Source organism: Lagenorhynchus albirostris, chromosome 7 (assembly GCF_949774975.1).
Source record: "Lagenorhynchus albirostris chromosome 7, mLagAlb1.1, whole genome shotgun sequence".
Lineage (NCBI taxonomy): Eukaryota > Metazoa > Chordata > Mammalia > Artiodactyla > Delphinidae > Lagenorhynchus > Lagenorhynchus albirostris.
The window spans coordinates 91,959,121-91,980,836 of NC_083101.1; the positions used below are offsets into that span (position 1 = coordinate 91,959,121).

Genomic DNA, 21,716 nt, shown 5'->3' on the forward strand with positions numbered 1-21,716 from the left:
CAAAACTTGTAGCATGAAAGAAAGCAACCAGGATTCTAAAGAGAGAGAGAAAGGCAGAGACAGAAACTTATCTCAGAGGAAGCAGAGGGAATTCAGAGAACAAGAGAGTATAAAACAAAGAACATAACAGAATAAAACCTCTTTGATCAGCATCCTCAGAGAGATTTTAGAAAACATTGCATCCATAGAACAAGAGCATGGCACTATGAAAAATGAGCCATGTGAAAATACCCACAACAAAGCCTCTGGAAATTAAAATTGTTTCACAAAACATAAAATAACAAATATGGATGGACAATAACGTTTGGGACATTTCAGAAGCTACAGAGAGAAAGAGGAGACAGAAAATATGACAGAAATAATAAGAGATATAGATGATTAAACCAGGATTAATCCAGATACAATGCCTAACTAGTAGGAAATCGAGAGAGACAGAGACAGAGAGGGAGAGAAACAGAGGGGAAGAGAAGAAGGAGGAGGAAGAGGAGGAAAAGAAGAGGGGGAGGGAGAGAGAAAGAGTGGGAGAGAAGGAAAGAAAGAGAACATAAAATGTAGAGTAGAAAATTATCAAATAAATAGAGAAATTTTTCCAAGAGCTGAGGAAAGACACAATCTTGAGATTGAAAGAGGCTTTGAGAGTATAAATTAATATGCCACTTTGAAGAGTGACCTGACAGTAATTCCTGGGGCTGACTGTTCACACACCAAGTAATTTCCCTTTTGAGTCTGTCCTCTAGGGCAGAGCTTCCCGACCAGGTGCCCCAAGTTGAATGCAGATGTGTTGAGTTTGTATGTGTTCTCAGGTGTCCCCTGGTGGCTGAGCAGGGCCAGGGGCATTTAGGGCTGCTGGGAGCAGCACCTCCTGAAGGAGCAGCACCATCCTGTGCTGACCCCAATCTGCCACACCAGTAGTGCTGTGTCTGGTGTGTGATGTGATGTGGGAAGTTTGGGAAGCATTTGTCTCAACACAGAACATATAAGCAGCTTACGCGGTGTTGTTCGTGGAAGCAAAATAAATGGGAATAGCCTAAATATCTACCAATGGATTAAAAAGTAGTGCATTTGCTGTGCAAACTATTATATATAGGATGGATAAACAAGGTCCAACTGTATAGCACAGGGAACTATATTCAATATCCTGTGATACACCATGACTGAAAAGAATATGTATGTGTGTGTGTGTGTGTGTGTATGTGTATGAATGATATCTGAATCACTTTGCTATACACCAGAAACTAACACATTGTAAATCAACTATACTTCAATAAAATAATTTTTTTATAAAAAGTAATGCATTGATCATACAATGAACATGACACAAAATAAAAACATGAACTGGACTACACATATCATCAAGGATAAAGTCTGAAAACAAAATGTTGAATGAGAAAACAAGTTGCGAATCTTTTATATAATGTCTACAATACCATTTATGTAAAATTAAAAAAAATAACAGTGGACTGTATGTTAAAAACAAGCTTTCTGAAACTGGAATCTATGAAAAGAATGTGCAATGTCAAAATTTAGAAGATCGCCTGAGATGAAAGGAAAAGAATACATTTAAAGATTTATGATTTGGAAACAAACATTTGATGTGTCCCTTCAAGAAAAAAAGAAAAGCAATTACTATAAAATACTAGATAAAATACACAACAATAAGATAATAGCCAAGGGGAGGGGGGAAAATGGTTGTGAAACAGGTAGAAATGAAAAAGAAGCAGGATGAAACAAGGAAAGAATGTGATATGAAGGACCAGCTTGAGTCACAAGGCTAGAATGCAGCAAAAAACATTGAACTCTATGACTGAATCAATATCACACTTTTTAGAACTACCATATGACCTAGCAATCCCACTTCTAGGCATATACCCAGAGAAAACAATAATTCAAAAAGATACATTACCCCAATGTTCATTGCAGCCCTATTTACAATAGCCAGGACATGGAAGCAACCTAAATGTCCATCAACAGAGGAATGGGTAAAGAAGACGTGGTACATATATACAATGCAGTATAACTCAGCCATAAAAAGGAACAAAATAATGCCATTTGCAGTGACATGGGTGGACATAGAGATTGTCATACGGAGTGAAGTAAGTCAGAGAGGCAAAGACAAATATATGATACCGCTTATATGTGGAATCTAAAAAAAGGGTACAAATGAACTTATTTATAAAACAGAAGTAGAGTCACAGATGTAGAAAACAAACTTACGGTTACCAGGAGATAAGTGGGGGGAGGAGGGGTAAACTGGGAGGTTGTGATTGACATATACACACTACTATATATAAATAGATAACTAATAAGAAACTACTGTATAGCACAGGCAACTCTACTCAGTACTCTGTATATGCCTATATGGGAAAAGAATCTAAAAAAAAGAGTGGGTATATGTATATGTATAACTTATTCACTTTGCTGTACACCTCAAACTAACACAACATTGTAAATCAACTATACTCCAATAAATTTTTTTTAAAAATCACACTTTTAATTAATATAACTTAAAAAACGTTTTTTAATTTATTTATTTAGGCTGCACTGGGTCTTAGTTGCGGCACACAGGATCTTTAGTTGCGGCATGTGGGATCTTTTAGTTGTGGCATGCATACTTCTTAGTTGCAGCATGCAGACTTCCTTAGTTGCAGCATGCAAACTCTTAGTTGCGGCATGCATGTGGAATCTAGTTTCCCGATAGGGATAGAACCCAGTCCTCCTGCACTGGCAGTGCAGAGACTTACCCACTGGACTACCAGGGAAGTCCCTAATTTATTATAACTTTAGAATAAGCTTTAATATCTGATTACGTTGCTCAACTTTCAATATCTTTCTTTTAACACTTAAAAATATATTCATATTTTCTTCCTTTTGAAAAAAAACTTAAGATATGACAAATAAAGACACTACCATAATTTTATAAAAACAAAATATTAATTATTAAATTTGAAGATAATTTTTTTTAAGTTTTCTGGACTTTAGTTATTGATTATTTTTTAAAAGCTACCAATAAGACTTGAGAAAGTATATTTGTTGTGATGTTTGGTGATGCTCTACTCCACGACCAGGGGATGTGAGTCTCCATTATTTTATGTTTTCGAGGCCTGACTTTATTGACAAAGTTATAAGCACCTTAGATGTAGGAAAGAAAATGCATTTACTATAGAAAGTAAATAAGGTAATTGACATATTACATATTAATAAAAAAGTAGAACAGGATTCTGTCAAAACAAAAATTCTGGGACTTCCCGGGTGGTACAGTGGTTAAGAATCCACCTGCCAATGCAGGAGACACGGGTTCGATTCATGTTCCGGGAAGATCCCACATGCCGTGGAGCAACTAAGCCCATGTGCCACAACTACTGAGCCTGCACTCTAGAGCCCACGAGCCACAACTACTGAGCCTGCATGCCACAATTATTGAAGGCCGGATGCCCTAGAGCCCACACGCTGCAACTACTGACCCTGCGCTCTGCAACTACTGAGCCCACGTGCCACAACTACTTAGCCCATGTGCTACAACTACTAAGCCCATGTGCCTAAAGCCCATTCTCCTCAACAAGAGAAGCCACCACAATGAGAAGCCCGTGCACCACAACAAAGAGTAGCCCCTGCTCACTGCAACTAGAGAAAACCCACGCACAGCAATGCAGCCAAAAAAATAATAATTAATTAATTAGTTTTAAAAAAATGCTTAAGAAACTCAAGAATGAAATTATCCATTCATTCACTCCACAAATCTGGATAAGTGTGGACTAAGGAGCTGGGGACACATGTGGTCCATGCCCAATGGAGCTTCTATTCTGGTAGAAGGGCCAGGTAGAGTTGTGACCAACATCAAATAATAATCAGCATCATGACTGAAAAGAACAGAGTTTTGTCTGAAGCCTTAGGAATTGCAATTCAGCAGACACAGATGCAGGTAAAACCAAGAGTGTTCTGGGGAAGAGAAACAGGAGGTTATAAAGGCAAAAGCTACAAGGTTATTACAGTTGTCTTGCAAGACTTATAATTGGCTCTGATGCAAAAGAGAAATATTTGTTCCTTTATTTTTTTCTTTTGCGTTATGATTTAGTACAGGATATTAAATATAGTTCCCTGTGCTATACAGTAGGACATTTTTGTTTACCTATTTTATATATAGTAGTTTGTATCTGCTAATCCCAAATTTCTAATTTATCCCTCTCCCCTACCTTTCCCCTTTGGTAACCATAAATTTGCTTTCTATGTCTGTGAGTCTATTTCTGTTTTGTAAATAAGTTCATTTGTATCATTTTTTTTTTAGATTTCACATATAAGTGATATTGTATGGTTTTTGCATTTCTTATTTCTGACTTACTTTATTTAGTATGATAATCTCTAGGTCTATTCATGTTGCTGCAAATGGCATTATTTCATTCTTTTTTATGGCTGAGTAGTATCCCATTGTGTATATATACCACATCTTCTTTATCCATTGTTGAGGGACATTTAGGTTGCTTCCATGTCTTGGCTATTATGGGAAATACTTGTTTTGAAGAGATAGGCTGAAAGGGCTTCCCTGGTGGCGCAGTGGATAAGAATCTGCCTGCCAATGCATGGAACACAGGTTCGATCCCTGGTCTGGGAAGATACCACATGCTGCGGAACAACTAAGCCTGTGAGTCACAACTACTGAGCCTGTGCTCTAGAGCTCGTGAGCCACAACTACTGAAGCCCACATGCTTAGAGCCCATGCTCTGCAACAAGAGAAGCCACCGCAATAAGAAGCCCGTGCACCACAATGAAGAGTACCCCGGCTTGCCACAACTAGAGAAAGCCCGCCCACAGCAACAAAAACCCAAAGCAGCCAAAAATTAATTTAATTAAAAATTTTTTTAAAAAAAGAGAGAGAGAGGCTGTCACAAGTTATTTAGGGTAAGGGTCCCATAAGTATCTTGGGTTTCTGGAACACTGTGCAGATGATCTTGATGCCTGTGTTAAGGCAATAAGTGGTCAAAAGTTAAGATTCCATCCAAGCTGAGACATGCATAAGTCCCACCTCATCAGTGGCCTCCTGGTTCCATTTTAGAGAGCTCTCTCAGCAATACTGACTCCATTCTGATTTTTCTTTTACACCAGAAACTGGAATGTAAAGTAGAGAAAGCTGCAGGTTCCCCAGGGGAGATGTGACCCAGCCTAGGCATCAGGAAGAGTTGCCTTGAAATGTGATGAGTAAGCTAAGAGCTGAAGGACCAAAGGAGCTAGCAAGGCAAAGAACAAAAGAACATTCCAGGTGAAGGGGGCTCAGGTATGGAGCCAGGTGAGAAATTATTGACTAAAATGAGAAATCTGTGATTACGGACTTCCCTGGTGGTCCAGTGGTTAAGGTTCCATGCTTCCACTGCAGAGGAGTATGGGTTTGATCCTTGGTCAGGGAAGTTCCACATGCCATGCAGTGTGGCCATAAAAAACAAAATCTGTGATTACAAATAGTGACATTGTCACTCAAGAATTACCAATGCCATTTCTATTCATAAAAGGGATTTGCTCATACGGTCCTAGGAACAAGATGTGGATTGAGTTTCATCTTCACAGTAAGCAATCTGGTAGATTACACAGCTCTACTATTCTGAAGTAGAAACATATTCTACTATGTTCTATCTAAGACTGATATTCTTTCTGCAGTTGCAAAACACAATATTCAACTGCTTTTGTATAGCTTTGTAGCTTCATACAAGATAAATGTCCTATATCCCAATATATTGACTGATTTTTGTATCTTATAAAAATATTTTGCCCAGGGCTTTCCTGGTGGCGCAGTGGTTGAGAGTCCGCCTGCCGATGCAGGGTACGTGGGTTCATGCCCCGGTCTGGGAGGATCCCACGTGCTGCAGAGCGACTGGGCCCATGAGGCATGGCCACTGAGCCTGCGCGTCCGGAGCCTGTGCTCCGCAACGGGAGAGGCCACAACAGTGAGAGGCCCGCATACTGCAAAAAAAAAAAAAAAATTGCCCAGAGGATGCTTTGGATTCTTTTTTTCAGAATTTAGAATGTTGCACATGGTGGGGAGGAGGGGTACAGTTGGAAGCCTTTAACTACCAAGTAGAAATTTCATGATGTTCTATATTTGAATGTGTAATTTCATTAGTGATGTGTTCTTTTTCTTTCTTTTTTTGCTGTTTGCAGTGACTATTTCAGAGTTCAAATTACAAGTTTTACTTTGAAGATTTTATAAAGATACAATTGCCTACTTTAATTTACAATATTGAATTTTCAAATAAAACAAGGATGCACAGTGATTAAGGTCCTAGCCAATGTAATAAAGAGACAAAAACTAGGAAGTTAAATAATGGAATGATGCTTGTCTTACAAAATTCAAAATGATCAACATAAAATCTAGTGGAAGTAGTAAGAGAGTTCCATTAGGTGGGCAGATATGGTTCCAACAAACAATAACCATTCACCCTGAAACCAAGCCAGACCCTGAGGGGCCCTCCTGGGTACAAGTCCCTTCATGTCCTGACTTCTGATTTGTAAAAAAAGCTTTAGTCTCCTAGGCCTTCCCCAAGTTCCAAAGATCAGACTCAAGCAGTTAAGTATTACAGAAGTGAGAAAACGCAGAAACAAAGGAAAAGCAGTCAAACAAGAAAAGTACTAAGCCTGAACAATAGAGCCACAGGACTCCTAGTTCATTCTGAAGGGATATAGATAACAATCCGATGCATATCCTTGAGTTTTTTACAGAAACTAGGACCGCCCCACCCCCCACCCCGGGTTGGAAACTGCTAACCACAAGCACACAGACATCAGACTGGTTGGAACCAGAAGGTTGAGGATTGAGATTCCTGAAATATCACCTTGTTACTGCACCACCAACCAAAAAGAAGAATGTCCACAAGCTGATCATGCACCCTATGATCCTCACCCCTAATGTTGCCTTTAAAATCTCTGAAAGCCATGAGGAAGTTTGGGTCTTTTAAACATTGGCTACCCATTCTCCTTGCTTAGTGCCCTGCAAATAAACACTGTACTTTCCTTCACCACAACCTGGTGTCAGTAGATTGGCTTTATTACATGGCAGGTGAGCAAATGTAAGTTTGGTTTGGTAATAGTTTTTCACATAGGAGAACAACCTTACAAGGAACATCCAGTTAGAAATGTAATGCAAAATAATCCCAACAAAAACTATAAAAAAATTACTCAGTAAATTCAACCAATCTTAAACCTAATGGAACTTGAAACGTGAATTCTAAAATTTTTCTAAAAGATAAATAATATCTGCCAAGATTTTTTGAAGAAGAGGAATGATGAGAGCACACTGTCCTATCACAGGTAAAATACTGATGGCTGTGAAATGAAAATAGTGTGGTTTTGCACTGCTGCAGGCTACTTGACCAATGGGAATTTAGCACATGACAAAGTCAAAGTTCAAAAATGTAGAGAAAGAATGCATTATTTTTTAAATGGTATTGAGACAACTGTCTGTTCATACAGGAAAATCTGAGATGTCTTTCCGGTGTATGGGAGCAAAATTTGCCACCCCAAATTGTGTCTCTTTGGCATGAGGATTAAAACAGGCTGATTATTTTTAAGAAACAAGAGATTCAGGAAGTCTTTTCTCTCCCTTCCCCTTAGCTACCTAAAGAAGTTAAATAAAGGGCTTATTTACAGAATAAAGCTGTCCAGAGTTCTCTGCAAAGAATATAGATTAGGTGTGGTGGGGGAAACTCAGCAGGAGCCAGAGACCAGAGTTTGCTTTGTGTCCCCTCACCTCTGCCTGGCCCAGCAAACATTTATTTACCAAACATTTGCTTTTTCAACTTCCTGTGAATTGCCTTTCTCCCCTTTGAAGTTCCAAACTACTATCCCCAACATCTCTTTTTTCTTTAGCTGAAGATGGTATTTAAGGTCAGGGTTTTGGCCATTTGGGTGAGTTACTTAGTTTTCCTGGGTCTCTCCCATGTACAGGTTATTAAAATTTTGTTTGATTTTCCCCTGTTAATCTGTCTCATGTCAATTTAATTCTTAGACCAGCCAGAAGAACCTAGAAAGGTAGAGGAAAATTTCTTCTTCCCCAACATCAGTTTAAGAATCACACAGCCTTGGGACTTCCCTGGTGGTCCAGTGGTTAAGACAATGCACTTCCAATGCAGGGGGTGCATGTTTGATCCCTGCTCAGGGAACTAAGATCCCATATGCCACGTGGTGTGGCAAAAAAAAAAAAAAAAAATCACACAGCCTTAAAATGTTTTGTATTGATTAAGGATGTAAATGTTAAAAAGTGAAATTATAAAAGTACTAGAAGAAACCAAGGGGGAATATTTTCGATTGTTGGGTGGGAAAGTGAAACCAAACAGAACCCTGTGGGTCTCCCAGGTACAAATCCTTTCTGTGTTCCCTGTTTCTTGTTTGCAGAAAATAAGCTTAATTCAGCTTCCATGACCTTCCCTGAGTCCCAAAAGGCAGGTTCAAACAGTTGCTAATCAGGGAAGGGAGGGAATGCAGAAATAAGGGAGAAGTCAAGAAACAATAGTACAGCCTTGGGGCTGGGTCCTGGTTCTTCCTGAAGGAATATATATAATAATACCTTTGAATTCTTCTGCAGGAGCTAAGGTCCCCACCCAGGTAGAAGATGGTAACTTCAAGCTGAGCACAAGATTCCTGGAGCACCACACTTTTACCTCACCACCAGCCAATCAGAAGAAAGTCACACACCCTGCAGCCCTTACCCTAAATTTACCTTTAAATACTTCTCGCTGAAAACCATCAGGGAGTTCAGGTTTTTTAGCACAAACCACCCATTTTCCTTGCTTGACCTGGCAATAAACCTTTCTCTATTCCAGACTCCCACATTTCAGTTTGTTTGGCCTCACTGTGCATCGGGCACACAATCTTGTGTTTAGTAACAAAAGTACTGTTAGGGACAGAATGTTTGTGTCTCCCCCAAATTCATATGCTGAAATCCTAACCCCCAGGGTGATGGAGTCTGGAGGTGGGGCCTTTGAGAGGTAATTATGAATGGGATTTGTGCCCTTATAAAAGAGGCATCAAAGATCTCCCTCATTCCTGCCAGGTGGGGACACAGTGAGAAGGCAGCTGTCTAGGAACCAGATAGTGGGTCCTCTCTAGACACTGTACCAGATGGTGACTTGGTCCTGGACTTTTAGTTCATAGAAGGTGAGAAATAAATTTCTGTTGTTTGTAAGCCATGTATGGTATTTTGTTATAGCAGTCCAAACAGACTAAGACAATGACTTACTAATGAGGATATGAAATGCAAAAGCCATAAAGAAAATAAATAGGTTGGACTTGGCTGCATTAAAATTTAAACTTCTATATGGCAAGACACCAAAAAAAAGTTAAGCAAATAATGCACAAAATTTTTTTAACATAAGAAGAAAATTACAACAACCCAGCAGGAGGGAAAATGCATAAAGGATGTGAGTAGACTGTTTAGATAAAGAAAACTACAAATGGTTAACAAAAACACTCTCTCGTAATAGTTATCAGAGAAATGAAAATTAAAACAGTGAGATATCATTTAAGCTAATTAGATTAGCATAAATATTAAAGATTAATAATATCCAGGGTAGGGACTTCACTGGTGGAGAAGTGGTTAAGAATCTGCCTGCCAATGCAGGGGACACAGGTTTGAGCCATGGTCCAGGAAGATCCCACATGCTGTGGAGCAACTAAGACCGTGAGTCTGCGCTATAGAGCCCACAAGACACAACTACTGAAGCCCACATGCCTAGAGCCCGTGCTCCGCAACAAGAGAAGCCATGGCAATGAGAAGCCCTTGCACCACAACAAAGAGCAGCCCCTGCTTGCCACAACTAGAGAAAAAGAACCCGTGCTCAGCAACGAAGACCCAACGCAACAAAAAATAAATAAATTTATTTAAAAAAATAATAATATCTAGTGTAAGCAAATGAATCTGTATGTTTCTGGCATGGGAAGGAAAACTTATTCTTATACATTTTCGGTAGGAAATTGGTATAGGACTTTACGAAGAACTATTTGTAAGCATCTATCAATCAGATTTTAAAGTGTACATATACTTTATGATAGCAATAACATTTATAAAAAGCCCTTCTATAGAAATAATCATGAATGTTAAGTGGATGATTATAGAAGTATTGTTTATCATAATGAAAAACAGAAACACCCTAGATGTTCATCAGAAGGGGAATTTAATTAAACTGTGTCACCTTAATATTATAGAAAACTATGCAGTGGTTTAAAAGGATATAAGAAAGTCCAGTTCAGGACAGCAGACCAATGAGACATCCCACCTTCCACTTGTCTGAGACCTCCTGCTTCTAGCAGTGCCTTCTTCATCCCAAAGCTCCCTGACGACACACACTGAATGAAGTCTGCTGGTCAGTGAGTGGTCCCCTGAGTTCCCAGTCAAACTCACTAGAAAGATCCCTGGGGTGACATGACTTCCATCCAAAACAACAGCATAAATTTCCATTGGCCACTGAGCTCTCCTGTAACAAACATCCACCAATCACCATGCAGAAAAAAGAGAACCAATAATTTACAAGAGAAATACACAAACAAATGGCCAGGCATGGAACAATAATTTGTGAACAACATATAAGATGAAAAGTCTCTAACATACTTGGAGAAATGTAAGAAGATTTTCGCCAACATAAAACCCAGATAAATGTGGAGTTACTGTGTACCGGGTACAGAGTTCAAGTCTGGGAAGTTGAAAAGAGTTCTGGAGGTGGAGGGTGGTGATTGTTGCACAACAGTGTGAATGCACTCGATGCCACGGTACTGCACACTTAAAAGTGGTTACAGGCCTTCCCTGGTGGCTCAGTGGTTGAGAATCTGCCTGCCAATGCAGGGGACATGGGTTCGAGCCCTGGTCTGGGAAGATCCCACATGCTGCGGAGCAACTAGGCCCGTGAGCCACAACTACTGAGCCTGCACGTCTGGAGCCTGTGCTCCACGACAAGAGAGGCCACGATAGTGAGAGGCCCATGCACCGCAATGAAGAGTGACCCCTGCTTGCCACAACTAGAGAAAGCCCTCGCACAGAAACGAAGACCCAACACAGCCAAAAATAAAATAAATAAATAAATAAAAACTAAAAAAAAACAGTGGTTACGATTATGTTATCTCTATTAGACTACAATTATAAAAAAAAACAGAATATAATGAAAAATAAGACAGAGGGCCAGTTACTCGGCATGGTTCTTCTTGCAGCTGTGGTACCAAAGGAGATGATAACAGAAGTTGTTCGATTTGACATCTGGGAAAGTGCCTGGAAAGCGGCACACATCCTGGGATGTGTCTGCCTCCGACATACAGCTGTCTTGGGACAAGAGGGAAGGCAGCCTCACCAAAGGCATCACTACCCTGAAGACCTAACAAAGGAAAACAGACGCCTTCCCCAGGGAAGAGGTGAGGAATAAGCACCCTGCACTGCGAAGGCACCTTCCACTGGTCTCCTCTGTGGAGGCAGTGTATGGATGATGCCCCAGCAGATGAGGTAATAAGACAAAACCCCCGTTGTGAACGTATGTGTTTCAGCCCCTTGGGAAGTCAGCTGTCTGAAGCCAATCAACTTGTGGGCATTAGTGTCAGGGAGCAGGTGACAAATCACATCTTGCTTGTTACAGCTAAAGCCAGAATGCCTCAGCTGTTGAGGAGAGACGTGTTAACCCCTCAACATCCGTTCCCATGACGCGCCTGTCATGAAGACTAGAAGAGAAATGCTTCCCTTTATTCTTGGTAGCCAAAGGGGATCATTTATTCCATGGACACAGGGGATAAAAGAATTCTTAGTCATCCTCATTAGAAAGACCGTTAAACCATAAATCGCACAGGTCATGGAGGCATAGGACAAATACTCCAACTGCTAGCCCTCCTCTTTCATTTTGGAGGTCAGAAACTTGGGCCTGGAAAAGCTAATATTTTTCACAGATTTAACAACTAATTTGGGAACTTAAATTCATGCTTGGAAGTGTAAGAGAAGAAAATAATTTTCCCTCTACCCTCTGAGTTCTTGGCTGAGACCCTCCTAATAATAAAAGACAGACTGACAAGAAAAAAAGAACAGAAGTTTATTAACATGTATACCTCATAGGTGCATGGAATATACCCAGGAAAACTGTAAATCCCCAGATTACCCAAGCCACCACCTTAAATACCATCTTCAGCTAAAGACAAAAGAAAGACGTTGGGGAAGGGAGGCCAGTCATGGTGATGGTGGGGGTTATTTCCAGGAAGAGTAAAGTAAACAAGGGTAAAGTTGTTATATAGATTCAAGTGTGTGCCTCCCTCACTTATTAGACTCTCTTGTAATTTAGAGTCATCGTCCTCTTCCTTGTACATAATAGGTGATACCCATACAAATGGATAATTACTTTATAAATGTAAATGTCCCTTACAAAAAGGTAACTTCTACTCTGTTTTCAGAGCTTCTATGGCCTCAGCTGTTTCTCAAAATAATCCTTGTGCCAAAGAGACATATTTTGGGGTGGCATATTCTGCTACCTTTCAGCAAGCTCTAATATCTGTAAGAAAAATGGATAGTTTTGATATTTTTCCCCAAAAAACTGCACATTCACTATCACCTTGAAAAAAATCTAGATGCTTGACTGTATTTTATTCTATTGAGTTGTTAACTGCTCTGGTATTTATAGTTCTGTTTCCCTAGTGAAGACTGCGGTTTTAAAAGCCACTGTCCCTCCCCCATACATCACCATCTCCCTTACTCCGCTTAATTTCTTGGCAGTTGGGACCTTGTTTCTAGTCTTCAGGTCAAGAAGAAATCACGATATAAAATATTAATTTAAAATGTCATACATTATCTATTCTGGGTTTTATATAAACCATAATATAAACTATGTTGGATTATATTAGCACTGATTTATTTTTTTATAAATCTTATTTGATGTCTAGAAATTTTTTCCCTAGAACTCTAAATTTTTCAGCTATAGAAGCCAAATATTCTCTCCATATAGGACCTCAAAGCATAAATCTGTGTTTTCCTGCAGAAACAGTATCAACAATCTGTATCAAAGATATTTATTTATTTATTTATTTATTTATTTATTTATTTATTTATTTATTTTTGCGGTACGCGGGCCTCTCACTGTTGTGGCCTCTTCCGTTGTGGAGCACAGGCTCCGGATGTGCAGGCTCAGCGGCCATGGCTCACGGGCCTAGCTGCTCCACGGCATGTGGGATCTTCCCGGACTGGGGCACGAACCCATGTCCCCTGCATTGGCAGGCAGACTCTCAGCCACTGCGCCACCAGGGAAGCCCAAAGATCTTTATTTTTTTAATGGTGACTAAACAGCTCTCAGAAGGTAGAAGTGATTCAACACGTTAAACACAGGGACTAGAAACCTTGCAGGGGAGAAAGGTCCTCGCGTCTTTCACATTCTCATGTGCTTGTGCAGTGGGTCAGTTTTCCTTCATGACCCCTTTTTGTCTCTGTACTTTGCAGAGGGTGAAAACAAAGTCTCGGTATTTACATCAGTAGCACTAATATAACCGGTTTTGCTTAACTGATTTATTTCCATTACTATGCAACATTTCTGATGGTGGACTATATAAGTAATATGACATAGTCCTATCTGATCCATGTTTGGTCATGAATCAATGTAGCTCTTACATCCTCCTTCCCTTTCTCTTTACAAAAGATTTTGTTTAAAAAAAAATTAAATGGGGAGCAGATGGAGCACTCTTCAGCACATATTAAGCCTTAAATGTGAAAATAAGGAGCTTCCCTGGTGACACGGTGGTTAAGAATCCGCCTGCCAATGCAGGGGACACAGGTTCCAGCCCTGGTCCGGGAAGATCCTACATGCTGTGGAGCAACTAAGCCTGTGTGCCACAACTACTGAACCTGAATGCCACAACTACTGAAGCCCATGCACCTAGAGACCATGCTCCGCAACAAGAGAAGCCACTACAATGAGAAGCCTGTGCACCACAACGAAGAGTAGCCCCCGCTCGCTGCAACTGGAGAAAGCCCATGCACAGCAACTAAGACCCAAAGCAGCCAAAAATAAATAAATAAATAAATGTGTGTGTGTGTGTGTGTGTGTGTGTGTGTGTGTGTGTGTGTGTGTGTGTATAAATGTGAAAATAATCTGAGGTAGATAGAAGGATCTTGCAATGTCCACTTGTGAACTACAGGGACATGGGAACACATGTAGACATCTCCCTGAGGCTGCAGCCCTGCTTTGTGTTTCCCCACCTTCTTCCTTCCAACACCAGAGGCTAATGGATAGGCACCACGCTTCTCCCTTAGTTCTGAGAATGCAGAAGTAAACACTTTCCTACCAACTCCCTGGTGGTCACTGCCTTGCCTCTCCTGAGCATCTCTTTGCCCATACCTCTTTTTCTGCATCCTTCTAAAGGACAGAAATTTGGGGATGCAGTCCATTCTTCACTTCCCAAATACAGAAACTGACAGCTCTCTCCCCAGTCACTCTGGCCATAGTCCAGTCACCTGTAGGAACAAACCAAGGAGCAACAACTGGACCACTTCTCTTTTTCCTTCTCAAACAAGCTAAAAGAAATTATCCTGATATTTGTTCAAATGGTAAGGAAGACCTTTCTCAAGACTATTGCGATAGGGGCAAGAGATCAGGCCCAACTCTGAATGCAGCAAAGATGGCTAGGGGTTTACAGCCAATGAGCCGACTGTGAGGTTGGTGGATGGGAAATCACTAAGAGGAGACATCCAGGATGGGGGATTCTAGCTAAACCTGTCTAACTGGATTCTTGCTGAAGGCATCAAGGATGAGACACCAATAGTGGGGGATGAGGAGTTTGATCAGATATCAAGAGTGGGTGAATCAGGCTAAACTGACTTAGCAGGATTTTTTGCTAAGATTGTCTTTAGCAGGCCGTGGATGAGGAGTCTGTCTAAAGTTTGGTCAAACAGAGGGTCCTTGTGAACCAGCTGACTTAAATTGGGGTAGCCAGAGAAACTGCAAGACTCCTTCCTTCCTCAAGAATGCCTGAGCCAAGGAGCTGGTGCTGGTGGTGTCCTTCACCATCGGGGGCCTCATTATAATTCTGCCCACAATCAGCCCCTGCACCAAATATGCCATCATGATCAACCAGGCCTCACCTTACAACCACACAGTGCTCCTCCTAGACCATGGGAACATAACCAATGGGTCCAGCCACTCACAGGACCCACAGGGCCCAAGCTTAGAATGGCTGAAGAAACTGTGAGCACCTACATTGACAGGGCAGGGTCCTCTTCCCTGGATCCCCCAATAAAAATGTGAAAACTGGAAAAAAAAAAAAATGTGGGCAGCAAGCGTATGTGCATGTGCATGTACGTGTGTTTAATTATGGGAACGGGAGAGGCAGAAACAAGTGTATTTTTAGATGAGACAAGTCACTTCCCTAGGCCCAGTTATTCCATTCCAAGCTGCTTGGGGATTGGTGCCCTGCCTCTATCCAGAGATTTGAACCAGTAAAGGTTTGCTCCATCTGTTTTTTGAAATACAACTATAATCCCAGGGAAAAACAGCTATTTGTCTTGGAGACAAACCAGCCAGGGAAATTTCAAAGAAACGAGACAAGAGTTGGGGGGACTGGCCCACAGCACTGTCGTACTCATCCTTCAGGATTCCGCCTGGCTGGCTTCATTCCCACAATGTCTGGACAGTCTGCATACTAAGCCCTAAGGGTGAGGACTCTGCCTTTAGTCCTCAAACATTTGTTGAACACCTACCTGAGCTGGGCCCTGAGAAGGTGCTGAGGATCTTGACCCCACTCTTGAGGAGCCTGCAGTCTGGGAGGGGAGGTGAAAATGCAGACACTCCCAGGACACCGGGGATGGGGGGATGGGGATGTCCAAGGCAGCTGGGGTGCAGCGTCAAAGGGAGGAAAGAAGGAAAGGGGATGAGGACAAGTCAGAGAAGCTTCCCTCCCTCTCTCTCTCTCCCTGCCTCCCTCCTCCCTGACAATAGGAGAATTCGTTTTGCTGTTTTATTTAATCCCAGTAATTCCATAGAGTCTAGCTAACTGCTGGCACATAGATGCTCAAAAAAAGTTTAATTGACTGACTGACTGAACAAACCCCATTTTTCCTCTTAGAATGTCTCCTTGGCATGAGGATTATCTCAAGCTGATAATTTTTAAGAAACAGAAGACTCAGGAAGTCTTTCTTTTTATCTCCCTCTTACTGCCTAAAGAATTTAGATAAAGGCCCTGACCCAGGAAGAGCCCCATCACCAGAGATATCTACAAAGAATACTGGCTGGGTGTGGCAGGGGTCACTCAGCAGGGCCTGGAGACCAAAGTGCTCTCTGCGTCCCACTGTCTCTGCATGGCATAGCAAACATCTGTTCACCAAACATTTGTTTTTCCACTTCCAAGTGAATTGCCTTTCTCCCCTTTGAAGTCCCAAACCCCTACCCTTTCTCCTTCCCTCAGATGACATATAGGCCTCAATTACCTAACTCGCATTCTTATGGAGGCCCCGTAGGTATGTAGTATGTAATTAAATTTTATTTTCTCTTGTTAATCTGTCTCATGTCAGTGTGGTTCTTAGACCAGCTAGAGGAACCTAGAAAGAGTAGAGGGAATTTTTTTCCTTTCCCAACATGGCACCATGAGCTTCTGGCTGGCATGCCAATGCCTCCTTCTCTTTGCTGCTGCTCTTCAGTATTCTGGATCCCCAAGGCATTGATAAGGGTATCCAACCCCACTATGAGGAAACATATTAGCTCTGTAGGGGAGGAAAAAACTCTCCCTCTTCCCTCCTAGGTTCTCCAACTGGGGCCCTGCAAATTAGACTAATAAGAGACAGATTAAGTAGAGAAGTTCAGAGTTTATTAATGCGTGCAACACACATAGACATGGGAAAACTCAGGGATGAGTAACTCAAAGGGGTGGTTAGAACTTGGGATTATATAACATCTTAACAAAAAACAATAAATCTCTAGAGATGTGACAAGGCTCAGGAAAAGATGTTCAAAATTTAAAGACAGCAAACTTGGGAAGGTAAATATATGGGGAGAACTCATGGAAGATAAGTGTTATTTTAGTAGCCTTGTTACATAGATTCCTCTCCTGCTATTTTGAGAGCTGAGAAGAGACTCAGAGCCATCCTCCTCTTCCTGGTACAGTACAGGGGACACTTTTACAAATGGGGATTTATATCGTGCTTTTAGGCAGATGGGGAGGCTGGAGAGTTTTGTTTGGCATCTGCTGTTTCTCAATTGTCTTCAGCTCAAAATAATCTTTATGCCCATGTGGCATGTTTTGGGGTGGCCTGTTCTGATCCCCTATAGCCCTTAATAATCCCAAATCTTGATTGGTGGCCAAATGCACTGCCCATGTTTAAGGACAACCATGATGATGCAGGATTTATATACCAGTAGTATAACAGAGTTTAAGATGCCCTGGGAGGATGTGGACCAGACTTGTCACCTTATTCCAAATGGCAAAGGCTACCTAATGTGATGGGTTGTATGCCCTTGGCTGTATCAAAGAGTGAGATTTCTTTCTATCTTTTCAATCTTTTTAGTGAGTTACATTGAATGCCTGTGATGTGCATCGAATTCTGGTTTAATGCTTTATTTGATAATAATGTTGTTTTCTTTTTCTTCTGCTTCTGTGGAGCAGTATTCTGGGGTGGGAAAGGATTTTGCAATTATATTTGCCCCACACTGGCCAAAAACAAGCCCCAGCACACCTGGCCCGGTGTACCTCCAGGTGGTTGCAGACTCAGCCCCCTACCCCAAGGAGTGCTCTTCTTCCTGCCACACCTAAAGTGCCAGGGTACTCTGGAAAAGACCAAGGCCCTGTAGCCCAGGCCAATTATCATTGATCAAAATTTCTGGGGTAGAGCTGGGAAATCAGCATGTTTTTTTAAATCTTCCCAGGAGATTCTAGTGTGCAGTCACTAGAGAGATTTGCAGCTCTGGGAGACAAAAACCCAACTCTTGCTGGAATTGGAGCCTCAAGCAGAGCTATGTAGGGGTTGAAAATGGCCAAGCTCCCCATGAGGAGACACCACATCTCTTCCTGCTCCAGGCCTCTCAGGCTTCTTGGTCTCCCTGTCCTTTCTCAGCCTGGGCCTTTAGCCTTTCCTTCGGTTTTGGGAACAATAGATTGCCATTCATTTCACTTCACTTAAGTTAGCTCACAATGATAAAACCTCATACAGTTATCGGAAGGAAGTGTATGGGATGAAGAGGGATGACCCTCTCAGGGTCCCTGGCTAGGTCTGAAAATTAAACTGATAAAGGCAAATGGACAGGAGAAAAGCATACACATTTATTTAATATAAGTTTTATATGACATGGGAGCCTTCATAAGAAAATGAAGACCTAAAGAAACAGTTAAAACTGAGCGTTTTTATGCTAAGTTTGATGAAGAGTGCACGGTCATGAAGGAACAGGATAGGACAGGGTATGAAGTCAGTGTAGTAAACTGGGGAAACAGCAAGGCCTGTGTGCTCAGAATCTTCTCAGTGTCTCTCCAACCTGGAGATAAGGAGGTTCCTTTACTCTGGGTATAAGGAGGGCACCTCTTATAAGAGGATCTCATGACCTGATTTGGGGGAAGTGGGAAGTCAGAGAACCCTTCCAAGAACCTGTCATTTCTCAAATGCCTTCAGTTTAAAATATTCAATATGCCCAGGTGCCAAGATGTTCTGAACCCCATCAGAAGGAATCGTTACTTTCAACTTTATACTGAAAAATCTAACCATGAGTTAGATTTTTTTATAACCTCTCAAAACTTAGAAAATCCAATCCAAACTTCCTAAGACTACGGCCCTGTTAAAGAAAATATCATTATGACACTTGTTAAAACAGTAAAGAAGACTCTCTTCAGCACTATGTTGAAAGGTGTCAAGACTATTGCAATAGGGGCAAGATATAGGTCCAACTCCAAATACAGCAAAGTTGGCTGGTGGTTTATAGCCAAAAATCAGAGTGAGGGGTCAGTGGATAGGAAATCACTAAGAGGATACATCCAGGGTAGAGGATTCTTGCTAAACTAACTTAAGAGGATTCTTGCTGAAGGCAGGCTGGGGTTGTCAGATATCAAGGGTGCAGGGGTGAGGAATTTGATCAGATATCCAGGGTGAGCAGATATTGAAGGCATTCAGGGCACTGTCAGGGAAGAAGAAAACTTTCCCCTACCCTTCTTAGGTTCCTCTGGTTGGTCTAAGAATTAAATTGATATGAGACAGATTAACAGGAAAAAATCAAATTTAATTTTGTATGTATAGAAATCCCACATACATGAGAGAGTCAGAGACCCCACATACATGAGCAGTTCAGAGACAGAAAGGTAAAATGAGGTATATATGTCATCCTGAGCTAAGGAATGGGATAGGGGCCTGGGGCTTCCAAGGACAGGAAGGTAATTCACAGGACAGTAAAAAGAAGAGCAGGTGTTTGGTAATTAGATGTTTGATCTGCTGTATATATTGGGCCACTTAGATAAAATTTATCTCCCAGTAATAACTTTTCTGGGAAAAATCCCCAGTTTAAATTCTTCTAGGTATTTAAGGGAGGAGCAATAGCTTCTCTTAAACCAGCAGGGTCTCAATTGCCTTTAGCTCGAACTAATCCTCATGCACATTTTTGAGAGGATTGTCCTGAATCCTGACAACATGCTACCCCAAAATATGCCATTTTGGTATATTGATTATTTTGAGCTGAAGGCACTTTAAAAACAGAAAATCAGGGAGAGGCTTTCTCTGAACTCCCCTCATTCTCCTAAAGACAGATCCTCCAAAAGGAATTCAGTTGTCATAAATCATATCCCCGGGAGTTTCATCCACCAGGAGAGAAGACTAGTAATTGACATCACATCCAGAATTTGTCCCAGTCTATCATACCTCCCATCTATTCCTTTAAGGGCTCCGACATCTTTCCTGAAAATCACTTACTCTCTCCTAAGGGGCCCATATTCCCTATCCCCTTCCCCTATTAAGATGGTATATAAGCTCTTACTTATATATGTTTTTTTTAGGTATTCACTTTTTTTCCTGTGATGGCTTTGTGCACGTAACATTAAAAATTAATTGGGAATTCCCTGGCGGCGCAGTGGTTAGGATTCCGCACTTCCAATACTGGAACTCAGGTTCAATCCCTGGTCAGGGAACTAAGAACATGCAAGCCACATGGTACAGCCAAAAAAACAAAAGAAAAAAATTAATACATTTGTATACATTTTCTTCTGCTAATCTGCCTGTTGTCAGGGTACTTCATAGACCCAACCATCAAATCCAGGAAGGTAGAGGGAAAGTCTTTCCTCCCCTACAATACCAAGGGTAGGGGATTCTCTCTAAACTGAGTTAGCAGGATTTTGGCTATAGCTTGACTTGTTAGGCCAAGGACAGGGCTCAAGGACAAGGCATAGTCAAAAAGGAGGCTGTCTAAAGTTTGGTCTCACTCTCTGTTTCCATCACTTCTCAGCCTTTACTTCATGCTCCAGCAACAACTGCTTGTATCCACACACATGCACACACTCCACTCCTTTGACCATGCAATCTTCTATGCTTGAAATATTCATTCACCTTTTGATCTATAACCCACATTCAAGAGTTAAATAAGCTTAGATAAATTCCTTGAAAAATATAATTAGCAAATATGACATAAGAACATCTAAAGAGTCCCAAATCTATAAAGAATTCATAATAAAAAAAATCCTCCCTCTACAGAAAGGCCCAGACCTAGAGGTCTTTCCTGGTGAATTCTATCAAACATTTAAGATAGAAATAATATAAATACTATAAAAGCTCTTTCAGAAAATGGAGGAAGAGGAAATACTTCACAACTTGTTTTGTAAGGCCTGTGTGACCCTGATACCAAAACCTGATTAAGAATTTGCAAGTAAAGAAAATTACAGACAGATGCAAATATCCTTAACAAATATCAGCAAATTTACTTTAGTAATATATCAAGAATTAGGCTTATCATGACCCACTGGGACTTATCCTAGAAATATAAGGATGGTTTAACATACAAAAATCAATTAATGTGGGCTTCCCTGGTGGCGCAGTTGTTAAGAATCCGCCTGGTAATGCACAGGACACGGGTTCCAGCCCTGGTCCAGGAAGATCCCAAATGCCACAGAGCAACGAAGTCCGTGTGCCACAACTACTGACCCTGTGCTCTAGAGCTCATGAGCCACAACTACTGAGCCTGCATGCCACAACTACTGAAGCCTGTGTGCCTAGAGCCCGTGCTCCACAAGAGAAGCCCCTGCAATGACAAAAAGAAGCCCCCACTTGCCACAACTAGAGGAAGCCCAAGTGTAGCAACGAAGACCCAATGCAGCCAAAATTAAAAAAAAATTAAAAAACAGAAAAAAAATCAATTAATGTGATTCTCTACATTACATTGAAAAAAGATAAACTTTGAAAACATTATGCTAAGTGAAAGAAGCCAGTCACAGAAAATCACAAATGGTTTAATTCCAATTATATGAAACATCCAGAATAGGTAAATCCATAGAAACAGAAAGTAAATTAGTAGTTGCCTAGGGAGGAGGGAATGGAGGGTGATTGCTTAAGGATATGGGTCTTTTGGAGTTATGAACATATTTTAAACCGATTGTAGTGATGGTTATGCACTTTAAATGGATAAACTGTATGCTATGTAAATTATATCTCAATACATGCTATAAAGATCTCTTAGGATGTCCGAAAAGGCCCTGTAGGACATTTCTCATGTATCATTCCATGTTCAAAAGGCCAGACCTCCTAACTTAAAAATACAGTGAGGGAATTCCCTGGCAGT

The 21,716-nt window shown here is 41.1% G+C and overlaps 1 pseudogene; it reads left to right on the top strand.

Annotated features, from left to right (window-relative positions):
• The window catches only part of LOC132522676 (NADH dehydrogenase [ubiquinone] 1 alpha subcomplex subunit 3-like), a 98,503-nt pseudogene extending 83,329 nt beyond the window's left edge, over positions 1-15,174 (top strand).
• The last annotated feature ends 6,542 nt before the right edge of the window (positions 15,175-21,716 follow it).